Source organism: Phragmites australis, chromosome 19 (assembly GCF_958298935.1).
Source record: "Phragmites australis chromosome 19, lpPhrAust1.1, whole genome shotgun sequence".
In the NCBI taxonomy this organism is placed as follows: Eukaryota; Viridiplantae; Streptophyta; class Magnoliopsida; order Poales; family Poaceae; genus Phragmites; species Phragmites australis.
In genome coordinates this window covers 16,940,159-16,954,109 of record NC_084939.1, presented here as the reverse complement: position 1 = coordinate 16,954,109, position 13,951 = coordinate 16,940,159, and positions in this window count along the sequence as shown.

The window sequence follows — 13,951 nt, the reverse complement described above, 5'->3', positions numbered from 1 at the left end:
TGATATGTGGCTTAAGTTAAGAAAAGGCTAGATACTGGTGTACTACACTAAGCAACCTTGACCTATAACTCTAACAATAGACATCCTATTTATGAAATGTCAAGACACAACTATATCAAGAAAAGTAGCTCATCGGATTCCATTCGACTACCGAGACTCACCAGGTAATTCCATTATCCGGCTACCCAACCAACCATACTAAAACCCTGATCCCAACTAATCAAGAAGAAGTTCAAGCCCACTCTTGATTGTGAGCACGACTGATCGATCAATTTTATACTCTGCAGAGTTTGCATAGCTTTCCCCACAAGTTGGGATTTCCGTATTGCTTCACACTTCCGAGGTATGGAGTCAGGGTCTCACTACAAGGCCTTTACAAAGCTCCCGCTGACTTGTAGGAACCTACTAAGGTTTCACCGCTAACAGTGATTCTATCACTGCAGAAGCCCCCTCTTGTGCCACTCAACCGTCCACTTGTGCCCATAAAATTAGAGGGGTGGCTAATTAATTGACCAGACCGTACCATATAAGCCTCCTGGGTGTGCGGTTTAGCCATGGTACATGTTGAGAACTGGTCCTTAGGATCCCACACAGGAACAACCACAAACCAATTGTACATTTCCCGCACATGTGCATTTCCGCACCATCATCACACATCCATCCTGTTATGATCCCTATACCATGTTGCTACAAAATTATCATAGCCGGTTCATATTGCATAATCATTAGTCAAGTTTAACATCTACCCCAACCATGACAACAACTAGCATATCTACTCTTCATTTCCCATGACTCATCAATGGTGACAAGGATAATCATATAAAATCTAATAAACCCTAATCATAGACTTTCAATTTAGACAAACATGCAGTGAAGGATAATCAACTAACATATAAACCCTAAAAATAGGAGCAATATGTTCAAGGGCACTTTCCTTCTGCTGAGGGTTGCTGGAAGTCTTCAAAAGCTTGGTTTTGCAAGTTCATAAACTGCTCACCTTCTAAACGGCACACCAAAAAAGCACATAAAAGGAACTACTAAAAACAGTACACCAAACAGTAATAAATCTCGATAAAAACCCTATAGAAAGATTCTACAAGATTCTACGAGAATTTGAGCGTGAAAATCGTTCAAATCGGAGCTATGAGCAGTAAGTTATGATGGTTTGAAGTTCTAGGGGCCCATATACAAAATTTACCTATTTTTTTGGGAATTTCTAGATTTCTTTTATCCTGAGAATCCTTTTTATTATGTAAGCTGATGTCATAAAGATAAATCGAATTATTTTTTTGAAAACCCCATGGAAAAATCCATGTACCCATGGACCACGGCTGGAGGGCCTATCCATGGTCCATGGTGGACCGATTACATAAGAACGAAGGGAGTACGTGATCTTGGCCCTACGATTTAGATCGGATGGCCCTTATCTCACCTGGCTCAGCTCCGCCTGGACAACGACAATGATGAGCTGGGCATGGTGGCACACGGTCAGAGCGATGGTGGTTCGACGTGCGGGTGGTCGCGAAGCTCGGGCGAGTGGCGATACACGTCGACCAAGTGACAGCAAAGTTTTTCGATGGGTCACCGAGCATCAGGGAGGGCAGCAACAGCTTGGCAATGACGGTGGCCCTCGGCGATGACCCAAGCACGGCGCAGGGGCACTTAATCGGCGGTGAGGCGAAGAAAGTTGAGGGAAAGTGTGGTGGAGCAAGGGAAGGCTCGGCTAGGGATCTAATGGGGCTTTTATAGACCGACAAGGGAGATCGAGCGGGCGACCGAGTTAAAACCATCAGTGGGTTTAGAGCTCTAAGGAAACGCTCGATTGAGGGGGTTTAATCCATGCAAAATGGTCGGATCATGGGGGAACTCAACAGGTGACTTCATTTCGGCTTTCATTTGGCATTATCATTAGTGGAGACGAGTGAATTTGGCTCAAAAACGGCTGGTGAGAGAGAGAAGAGGTAGCGACCGGAGGGGAAACTATCAGAGGTGGAAGAAAGGGAGCCTACCTAGATGAGGTGGCTCAGCAGCTCAACACGGTCCCATGCGGCAAAGAGAGGGATGGGAGGGAGGCGGCTCGCGTGCGGGACAGGCCGGCTCTACCAAGCGGCTCGGCCCAGCGCACAGGATAGGGAGGGAAATGGGTTGTGGCCCAAGTGGGGGAGGGAGAGGAAGGCGGTCCAGGCCAGGCAGTAGTTGTGATAGGTTTAAGGAGAGGAGGAGAGGGGGAGAGAGAGATGTTTGGGCTAGATTGAGAGAGGAAAAAGGCCCGGAAAGCTTTAGGAATTAGGAAAAGCTTTTTAAATTTTTAAACCATTTTCAAAAGAGATTTTAAACGAGTGCATTCTAACGAATTTTTGAAAACATTTTCCTACACATAAAACCTATTGCAACTACTGCGGCATGAATGCATCAAGCATGAATATAACCTATGGAAAATTAAATTTAGAAATTAATTTCCTTCTAAATTGAATAAAATCTACAACTCCTATTTAATTCTAGCAAAATTTTAAACTATTGCAAAAATTGAAAATTTAGGGTGTTACAGGTGAGAAGCGGCAACCATCTTGTCATGCCGATAAGAAGCACAAATAAGGTTCTTCTCAAACTTGGTGGGCTTGGGCAATCCTTGGATCAAGCCTAAGGCACTCAAACAAGAAAGCAAATCAAAACTCATGTGCCCTAGTCTCCTATGCCATATCCAAAGCTCAGAAGACGGTTGAGCAATTAAGCATCAAGAAGACCCAGATGTAACACCCTAATTTTTAGAATTTATAACCTTTTAATTTTTTTTAATATTATTGAATAGCTTCACCGGTAGAATAGGTTTAAAACCTATTTTCTTAATCAACCAATCAATATAGGTTATTATTTTATGTGTATTTCATGCTGAGTTTTATTATGAGCCAGGTAAATGCATTAGAGTTTTTTTTTCTTTTTTTTCTCTTTGGTGTTTGAGTGAAAAAGATTTTGAAAAGGTTTTTGCAAAACTCTGTAGTAAACTAGTTAAGGATCTTAATGGTTAGAATTCAAAATTATTAAATTCATCATCTATTCAATTCTTGATCATATCTGATTCTTCTCTAGTTTAATTTAAATATTATCCAAATCCTTGTTTAAAGCCAATCTCTCCTCTTTCTCAAATTCTACCTAAATCCAAATTCAAATTCTACCTAAATCCAAATTCAAATTCCTTATCTACTACTATTCTTGTTCAACCTCAATTTTCGTTTCTCTTAAATTCACTCCCAGCTCAATTTAAATTTAAACCCCATTCAAATTTCTCTGCAAAAGTTTCTTTTCTAAAACCCTATATATACCTAAAGTGTTTTTGAGCTCAATCCTGCTCAAGTTCAAACTCTCAGCCAAGTCTTCTAGATGGCCCAACAAAAAGGATCCACAAAATCTGTAAATTTTCACGGAGTCCTCGATAACCTCATCTTCCCATGAAGTTTCTGAGTTCAAAACGGCCTCAAATACAAATCTAGAAAACACCAAAGTTGTAGGTCTCGTCAAGAGCTTCGATTTGAACATATGGAAGTCCCCTTTTGCATAATGGAGCTAGGAGTTATGCCCCCCGAAATAAGTGCTGCGCAGATAAGTCTGAGTTCGAACTGTTTAACTTGTGGTGCATTTTTGAAAATCAAGATGACATTTTCAGACATTCCAATGGATATCAAAGTTGTAGATCGTTTCAAGTACTACAATTTAGAGTGCAGAAACATCCAATTTGGAGTCCGGACAATGGAGATATCATCATCGGAATAGAGAGCTACGAAAAAAAATCCTAACCGACTCGAACTCGAACCCGATTCGTGTTTGGCTTGGACTCTACCTCAACCAGCCACCTCTAGCACTATAAATAGGAGTTGCTCACCCTCTCCTATCCCTGTTCCATGCCTCTAATCCCTAGACGCCGCCGCTACCCTGTCCGTGAGCCGCCGTTCGTCGGAGCCGCCGCCGCCGTCTGTGATGCGCTGCCTCGTCGTCTTCTCCGCGAATTCTCCTTTCTCGACCATTGAAGCAAGGTGAGAAGACCTTTTTCTCCTCCCTAACTAATGTTTTACCATCATACTAAGTCGCTAGCCAAGCTCTAGCCTGGGCCAAAGGCCGATCTACATCGCCACGGTTGTTGTCGTCGCAGACAGCTGTACTGTAGTTGATTGGCATAGACGTTCCCGGCTGACCAGAGGCCAAATCACCATGCCCTTTCACCAGTACATGACCCATGATATTCCCCACTCCCTCACCAACCAGGTCATCCAGTAGATCAGACAAAGCACCGGAATCAAGGTCAACATGGCCGCTGTCCAGTTTCTGGACGCGTTCTACGCGCTCACCGGATTTGCATTCACGTTCCCCATCAATCCGAAAGCCGTATGGATGCACCAACCACGTCACGGCATATCCCATCGAGTCTCATATGTTACCCTAGGAGCCCATCCCTGTTTGTGCAGCGACACGACTGGAACGTGATTGCCAACCACATCATATCACCACCATCACCCGTCTCATCTTTGCTGATCGTTCTTCCGATTGCCAATGATCTACCCAAACCCATGCCGTAGCATTGTGTTCCTAGGAAATACGAACATCTCAGTTCAAATGATTTCTCAAATTTCATAGCCAATCAACGAGAACGCAGGTATCTACGTTGTTGTGTCTGTTCGCGGTCACCACCAAACCTAGCAGCAGTCATCGCTGTTTTGCTGTTACCTCGGATGACCCTTCCAAAACAAACCATACCGCTGAGTTAGTCTTTCCACATTCTAAGCCATGCTTCCCTAGTTTCACTGAAACGCCATCGAAGCCTGACATCGATGTCAGTGGCTACGCGCCCAATCGCCATCTCCGACAAAACCCAGACCACCGCTGCTACACAGAGTCACTGGTAGTATCTTTAACCTACAAGCGCAACCTCTGGCCATTTGATCCATCATGGGTGGTCAAGACTAGATCTCAGCGTATCCTTTCTTTAATCCAAGATGGTACTTGCATAACATGCCTAGTCAGCACCACATCATTCTCCTTAGCCTAGTCAACGAAGTTTGGGCTGTCCTACACTTCTTGAATCTTGCGAAATGATGTTGTCAAATATGACGCAATGATTATGGAATAAAGTCTTTTCCCATAGGAAGATAGTTTTGGTAAATCAGCATTTACTTTTCAGTCTAATCCATCTTCCGAAAGTTGTTCTCTTTTCATCTTAACTCTGATTTAGGCGATTCTTGCGTCTAAATGTTTCTAAAATCATACCTATCCAACTATTGTGTTTTCAAAGTGTTTTAATGATGTTTGGTATGTTGTTCTTAGTATTTTCCTTTTTCTTGTTTGTTGGTAGTTCTCGTGATTAGTCGATAACGTTACAGAGCAGTTCGAGGGACTTCAAGACCAAGGTTTCGTCAACACTGAGCAGCATTGGGTAAAAGGTAAGTATCCTTGATCATTTTGAACCTATGATTTAAACTATTTTGTTTTACAAAATTGCATGTAGTGTTTATTAATCTGATGGGTGGTCATCTATGTTAGGGTTTACCTAGTTCTTCCTTTACATTCCTTGAAGCTTAAGTGGTAGTTGATATGAGTCTCTTGGGTAGAATTGCTTAGGCATGCTTTTGGGATGTTGGGAAGTATCATATACTTGATTAATGAACTTATGCAACAATGGTCGTTAATGTGTTAATGGTCTAGCAACATGGAATCTTAGGCCTTGAGCAAAGTGGTTTTGGTGGTTATCATGGTTATGTTGTTGGTTTAGTGTTTGCTCAAGTAACCTAAGTACGGACCGGTTCATGGAGCGACAACCCAAGAAGTAACGTACAAACCACGAGGCTGATATGGGTAAGGCATGATATACTAGTTAGAGTCTATCCAGTGTGTGTTGTGTCAGCACAAAAGGGGGCTTCTGGGTAGGAGTTAGACTCGCATAAACCCTGACGGTGAAACCTAGTGGGCATATGCATATTGGATTAGGCTCTGATTAGTGGAAAATATCATTTAGTGATTTCTTGGTAGCTTACCACTGGCGTGTGTTAAGTGTTTCACGAAGACGGCAATATCGAATTCACTGACTCGTGGGGAAATTTAGACAACTTCTGCAGAGTGTAAAAATTGTTATAACAGTCGTGCCCACAGTTATGGGAGACTTGGATCCTCACATGATTAGTGGGTTGTGGTTATGAGTTTGGTCATAGTATAGGGAGTACTAGACAGTTATGGTATGCAAGGTGGAGAGCCTTGTATGCTGGGTGTTGGAATGTATGAGTTACATTCACTTAATAATTGTTTAATATTTTTTTGAGTCCAAATATCTTTTTATTACTCGCATTTACGTAAATATACCATGTGTTAGCCTATTCTTGATATAATCCTGTATATCATTATCTTTCCCACTTACTGAGCGCGTCATGTGCTCACACTTGCTATTTTCCCCATACCATGCGACATGTGTGGTGCTGCTCAGTGAGTGAAGATGTTGAAGATTATCAAGGTGAGGTTATGATGTTCTAGGCGTGTGTTCCCTGGTAGGTTGCCTGTGGTGTTGTTGGGCACCAGTGCTTCTATTCCGCTGCAGATATCTACATAGAAGAAAATATATGTTAATTGTTGTAAGAGTTTAACGTACATTCTATAAAAGTATTGGTTTTGTTACTTCACCTGTGACATTCTTATGTGTGTTGAACATTCTGGGCACACATAAGTCGTACCTGGTTTTGTCCATTAAAACCGGGTGTGGCACCAGAAGACTTAAAAAAATTAGCTCCAAAGACTCTCCCTACTTGAGAAATTCAACAAATCAAAGCGCCCAAGGAATCAAGAACTCTAGAAGTATCGCAATTGAAGAGCACTTCTAAGTCTACATCTAGAAACTGAGATACAGAAAGCAAGTTGTGTCCCAAATGCTCCACCTTTGGCCTTCACTCTACCTTTTTTTATCATGTTAGAATGTGATGTACTAGTGTTGCTTCATCGGGGTGAGGCTAGAGAACCATTGTAATACCCGGAATAATTGTTGTCCTTGGCTTTTATTCTCTTCAAGTCACAGCGAAAGGAAGAACGAAAGGAAGAAATCACAAAAGAAAGAAAAGAAGAAAAAAAAATTCAGTTTGGGGGTTGTTTGGGCTGCCCATGGGCTGGCCCTAAAGCCTAACCGGTCCTATGTACCCCATGAAACCCTAGGCAGCCCCTCCTCCCCAAACAGCCCCCTTCTCACCCTCTCTCCACCCTTGGCCGCCCCCTCCTGCTGTAGGATGCCTGCTGGGCGTTCCCCCCCTCTCCACCTTGCTGCTGCAAAGAAACAAGAAAGAAGAAGAGAAGAAAGAAGGGAAGGGCAGCAAGGAAAGCAAGGAGAAGAGGGGAAGAGGAGGTTTGGAGCTAGGGATTTTGGGGTTTTTCTACTGTGGTGCCTTAAGGTAACAATTTTCCTGCTGTTCTTCATGTTTTGGTTGATGATTATGGCCGGTAGATCTTGGTTTGAGAGGTTTTGGTTACGGAAATTTGTGGTTTGGGGTCGAAGTGCTCTGCGCGCAGGCAGATTGAGTAGTGTGCGTGTTCTTGATGTTTCGGTGACCTAGATGATTTTTTCTGTAGAAGTGATCAACTAGAAAGTTGTAGCTAACTTCTAAACCTAGCTACCAGTGGAATTTCAGAAATTTTGGCCAAGTATATTAGCAGATATGAAGTTTTGAATTTGGCTGTCAGATTCTGGTGAGATTCTGAACAGTAATAGATCTATTCAGTTTTTGGGCATCTTAGAGGCCAAACCAGTTTTTCAGAATAACTAGAAAGTTGTATAGGATTTGTCAAGGTTTCCAATGGTGTGTAGTATGAAATTTTTCGTTTGATATAGCTCCGGTTATGCTATTCTGAATTTTCTGCAATCGATCATTGACAGATTTCAGTATTGAATGTCCAGAGCTCGATTAGGCCATGATAATGATGTTTTCTGTAGATCAAAATTATACAAAAGTTGAAGCTTGTATTGCGATACATATGTACACAAAGTTTTAGATTTTTTTGGGTTTATGGTATGGTAGATATAAAAATGTAAAGCTTGCTGCCTGAAATTTCAGACAGATTCTGAAGTCTGCTTTTAGTTACAATTTAGACCACCTTAATGGCAGTATAAAAATATGGTATTTCCATGAAAGTTGTAGGTATTGTTCTGTAGTTTTCAAAAATGTATTTTTTTCCTATCATTTCTGTTGTAAATAAAAAGATACGAAAAAGTGAAGCAACATTGCTGCAGTTAAACGAATGTGACGAGTGTCGGTTTGTTCGTTGGATGGGTTGCGGGGTGTAGGACTATATTCCTTGCTGTTTGTATTTCATGTGGTATGATGTGGTGCTGATATATGGGCGCTTGAGCAGGTGGTGTTGCACCGATGTATGTATGTCTTGTCTTCATCGTCGGTAAAGGCAAGTGAGCGTGGCGGTTGTTGTCACAACTTTAACTTGTTATTTTTGCTACCTCCACTTATAATAATGCAGCACACAAGATTATACTCATTAATTTGGGTGATTATACCTACTTGCTCTGGATCTGTGAATTTGGCTTAATATTTTGGTTATGGTTGATGGAGTCTTATGCAATAGTGATGATGCCTTGTCGGTATAGTCATTTCTAGCACAACCTCATTATGTCTAATGGTTAGTTCACTTGAGGATCATGATGTCGGTTATGTAGAAGCTTATAGAAGAGGACATGCTTTGACTTGTAGGTGGGCATTTAATTCTTTTTGGAAGGTTGTTTCATATGTCTATAACTAGTTGGAATATAACCTTTTGAAACCTTATGCATGTTAAATGATAAGCTAGCAAAAGCATATTTGTTATCTTTCTATACCCTACATAGAATTAAACTTGTAATATGTGGTTATGAAATGGGGTAGGCCTTGCTCTTTCAAAGCAAGTTTAATGTTGCTGTATGTGTATGTCCTTGTCATCTGCACTTTAACAGGAAGAAGGAATTGTGGATATGTGTGGATGGAAGTGGCTTATATTAATTATGTAGAAAATGCTTTTATGTTGATGTATGTTCACGGTTGTGTACTATGCGATTTATATTTTGGCATTTGAAGTATATCATGTGCATTGCACTGCATTGCTTTTCATATGCATTGGAAGTTATGTCGTAAAGATCACGACCGTACCGGTACACATCGTACGTTGCCCGAGGAGGGGTGCGATGTAAAAGAAGACATGTCATTGCATTCGTATGCATGTCATATGGATTGATTGTTGGATATATTGAAGTTGCATTGGAGGTCATTATGAGAAGTGACGCTTCTCTGTGGATATGTTCATTGTGGTATGACTTGTGAATTTATGAAGGTATTGAAGTCCTACGTGGATTTGCATTGCATAGTATCCATATGCATCATATTGTGTTACAGTAATCTTCCATATTCAATTTGGATGTGATGAATGGTATGTAGATGTTTGAGTAATTTTACTAATTGTAGAAGGTATGTGGTTGCGAGTGAGTTATCCTTAAAACTGTCATTTATTATTAATGTGTCTTGAACTCTATTCATGATGTCTTGGATGATTATATTATCTTACAAGTCCTATTTAACTCTTAGAAGTTGAAATCATTTATTGATGTTAATATCATGCCATATGGGATAGATAGTTTTTTTTTTCTATCTTGCTTATGTTATAGTTATGTTTGCTATGAACACGTTCTTATTGATCTTCTTTTAGAAGTAACTATTTAACTTGCTTAAAAATGAACATGATGAATAATGCCATGTCTTTTATACATGTTTAAGTTTTAAAGTGATGCTTTAAATACTGTGGTTTAAATAGCTTGTTAAAGTGGTTCGCTTGCTGAGATTACCCAATCTCACTCTTGCAATATTCCTCCCCAAGTTGTTCTACTTGAAGCTAGCATGGAGGGAAGGGATTAGAAGCACGTCTTGCACTTCATGTATTCACTTAATTGAAGGGTTACGGGTAGGCTACGCTAGCACAAAATAAATTTTCTCTACCGCATTCAACCAGGAAGCCATGCGAGTAGGGGATCATGAATCGTTACCACTTGACGAGCAGTGCAGCGGAAGAAGAGTTGGAGCAGACCAATCCAACGTCGTGCGCGTCAAGTAGTCGATCGTCAACCTCGTCCCGAGCACGTCCCGAGCACCTTCCGAGTACTCGCGGGTACGTCCCGAGTACTCCCGAGCAGATCAGCACCGCAATAGTAGCAGCGCCTCCACGGTATCCACACGTACAAGGATGGAATCGCCGTGCGCCGGTGTGCTAGCACCGCGCGCCCGGCTAGGGTTTCGAAGGGAGTTCGGGAATAGGAGGCGGCTAGGGTTTTTGAAAAACTCAATGCGCCTTGGCCCCTGCCTATTCTTATATAGAGCACGCTAATGGGCCTTTAATCAACATTAAAGCCCATTATGACTCTAAACCCTAATGGTCCTTTAATCAATATTAAAGCCCATTAGCAGATCCAATCCGCAAACTCAATCGCCTCTAGGGCATATCACCAACATTAATATCACCGAGTTGTAATAATAAATTATGTTTAGTCGTTAGAGTCGTGTGTTTGAGGTTTACAGTGTGGTTGTGATATTCTGCATATCTTGTTTATCTGTGTTAATGCTTCCGCGATGCTTATTTTCATAGAGGAGACGCTGCCATTTTTTTATTTATTATGGCAAGTTGTAGGTTGCGTAGTTTAGTGACATCCCAGGATCTTGGCGACCCTGGGGTGTTACTGTTGGTATCAGAGCCTAGGCTTTAGGTTAAGGAAAAATAATGTTTAATTTGACACACATGCACATATAGGAAGGGTACGGATTTGCATACCTTGCATACCACTTGATGATGAGGTGTAGGTGGTTCTAATTCTCTTCTTACTTTATTGTTTGATGCAGTATGTTGTGTTTTCTATTGTTTGATATCCCGATGTAGTATGTTATTATTGTTGATGCTTTCTAATGAGGTTACTCTCTTGTCTTCCTTTATGCCATGTTGAATGTATTATACTGTTGTGGTTATCTAGCATTGGAGATAATTGAGAGTTCTCCTGTTTACTTATGGCTTGTGGTACGATAGTATTGTTATTGTCTATTCCTAAAGTCACCAATTGCTTCGCTATATGTTTATGCTGATGTTCGCTTTACACCATAGTGGGTGTTTGTGGTTGGTGCACCATTAAGGTGATATAGTTGTCTAGGTGGAGTGGTGTTGCATTCGAGAAGCTTTTGGTAGTCCGTGTGTTTTGTAGAACCCGAGAAGTTTTGGAAACCTGTAGAGAACAGGTTGTGTTGGGCAATGCAGAAAGGTTGAGTGGAGGGCCCCCACAATGCCTGCTCTGCATTGCTTAGTGAGGATTGACCGAGTGTTAGGGTTGCGACCCACTATCCATATTCGAACAAGTAGTTGAATGACGGATGGATTGGCCCCCATGTCGTGCATTCTAACTATTTACTCTCGATATATCGGAGAGGTGGATCGTTGTGTGCCTTTTCCTGTAATCTAGAGTGGCGATGTCTTCAACCTGACCTTAGCATGGTATATGGTTTTCTACCTATAGCGTGAAGGTAATCTTGTACCGACCATGTAGACGTGGTGAGAGTTGGACCCGCTTGAAAATTTGAGAGGTGGTTGTAGTTGTGTTGCCGGGAAGCGTGCTATAGTTGTTTAGAGACCCGTGTCTAAACCAGTGGCTGACAGGGCCTTGTTGTGGTTCTGAGCGGTTTTTGGGATAGCGTAGTGAGTGGTCACTTTTTCTAAGGTTGCATCGGTGATCCAATTCGGGGGTGTCGAGGCTTGAAGTGTTGTAAGTTGGTTCCAGTAAGGCCAAGCTGGAGTTGCTGGTTGATTCTTCATGGTGTCTCGTGTTTGCTTCGGGTGCTCGTCATGCTTGACGTGGTGTTTGTTCATATTGAAGGAAGAAGTCAGAGAGACACCGGACTGTGATTGATGGCATCAAATTGAGATGCTATGTTGTTACGTATTTTTGGATGGATAAGCCAGTGGGCTTTGTTTTGTTAGTGGGTCCCATGATGGAAGGAGGTCCAGGTTGTTCTAGCTTAGTAGTAGGAGGCGATGCTAGGGAGCTTGTCATGGTGTTTCTTCGATGGTTCGTAGTGTGCAGTACAATCCAGACCCTATTATTTTCCCATGTAGCTCTCCAAGTTGTTGTTGAGTTGAAGTTTAATCTGGGAAGTCTGGATAAGTTGTTTTTTTATTTGACCTCAGTTTAGTAGCATCGCTAAGCGAAGTGTTAAGGTGCGGTTGTAGCACCATGGTTGGTGTTCTCTAGGCAGTAAATGCTTAAAGGTTTTGGAGCGTGCCGAGGAAATGTGATCGATGTCTCGCTAGTCCCAGGGAACACCTATGAGTCCTTTAGTCTGTTTTCTCTGTTGAGAGGAGCGAAGGAGGTTTGATGGTCTGGCCATCTCGTTCAGGAAGCCAGAAAGCAGGTTTTGGAGAAGGGTTCTTACAAGCTTTGTTGCAATAATAAGCGGTATGCTTAAGGGTGTTGTTGTGGCCACGCATGGTTGTCGTGCACATTGGGGCCTTAGTGAGGTTTGGTCTTTGTGGTCAAGGTTGGCGTGGCAATTTGTCTCTATTGAAGGAGTGGTTGAAGTCTACGAGTGGAGTGCAAGGTTTGATTACCTCTTTTTCCGAGGGAATGTCTTCGAGACCTGGAGCTTGGGATCAGCTTCGATCGATCATGGTGGAGCAGGATCACATAGTTGATTTGCAGTCTGGGCAGTTTGAGTATGTGGCTTAGGTCTTTTGGACTAACGAATGCCCCTGATGTTTTATGGAAGCGATGAGTAAGATGTGGAGTACTTGGATGATTTCGGGTATCTTTGTCTATTCTTAGTCCAAAGAGGAACATGAGGTTCATCTCAGTTTAGTTTTGGATGCTCTTCAGAAGGATAAGTTCTAGGCAAAGATGATGAAGTGTGTTTTATGACTTTCTGAAGTGGGGTTTTCTTGGTCATGCGATCAATCAGCATGGTTAAACAATTGACCTGGAAAAGTGTTGCCTGGGTGGTGGTGTGGAAAAGGCCAACCAATGTGACAAAGGTTCAGATCTTAGAGGGTCACCACCCAACAATGTTGTGCGAGGCATGAGTAGGACCATCAAGTATGCGAAGATCTTTTGGACAAATTAGTCAGGTCGGGAAGCAACCTTGGAACTTGAGGAGCAGATGTGTGAGAAGTATCTCGAGCTCTTTACAATTTGATGAGTCCTAGTGGATGGTTTTGATTCGTTGGTTGTGGCTGTCTTCTTCTTTTTGCTTGACCTGTAGTTTTGGACAGGGTGGATTCGGGGACGAATCCTTTTAAGGAGGGGAGAATGTAATACCCGGAATAATTGTTGTCTTTGGCTTTTATTCCCTTCAAGTCACAGCGAAAGGAAGAACGAAAGGAAGAAATCACAAAAGAAAGAAAAGAAGAAAAAAAATTCATTTTGGAGGTTGTTTGGGCTGCCCATGGGCTGGCCCTAAAGCCCAGCCGCCCCTCCTATGTACCCCATGAAACCCTAGGCAGCCCCTCCTCCCCAAACAGCCCCCTTCTCACCCTCTCTCCACCCTTGGCCGCCCCCTCCTGCTGTAGGATGCCTGCTGGGCGTTCCCCCCCTCTCCACCTTGCTGCTGCAAAGAAACAAGAAAGAAGAAGAGAAGAAAGAAGGGAAGGGCAGCAAGGAAAGCAAGGAGAAGAGGGGAAGAGGAGGTTTGGAGCTAGGGATTTTGGGGTTTTTCTACTGTGGTGCCTTAAGGTAACAATTTTCCTGCTGTTCTTCATGTTTTGGTTGATGATTATGGCCGGTAGATCTTGGTTTGAGAGGTTTTGGTTACGGAAATTTGTGGTTTGGGGTCGAAGTGCTCTGCGCGCAGGCAGATTGAGTAGTGTGCGTGTTCTTGATGTTTCGGTGACCTAGATGATTTTTTCTGTAGAAGTGATCAACTAGAAAGTT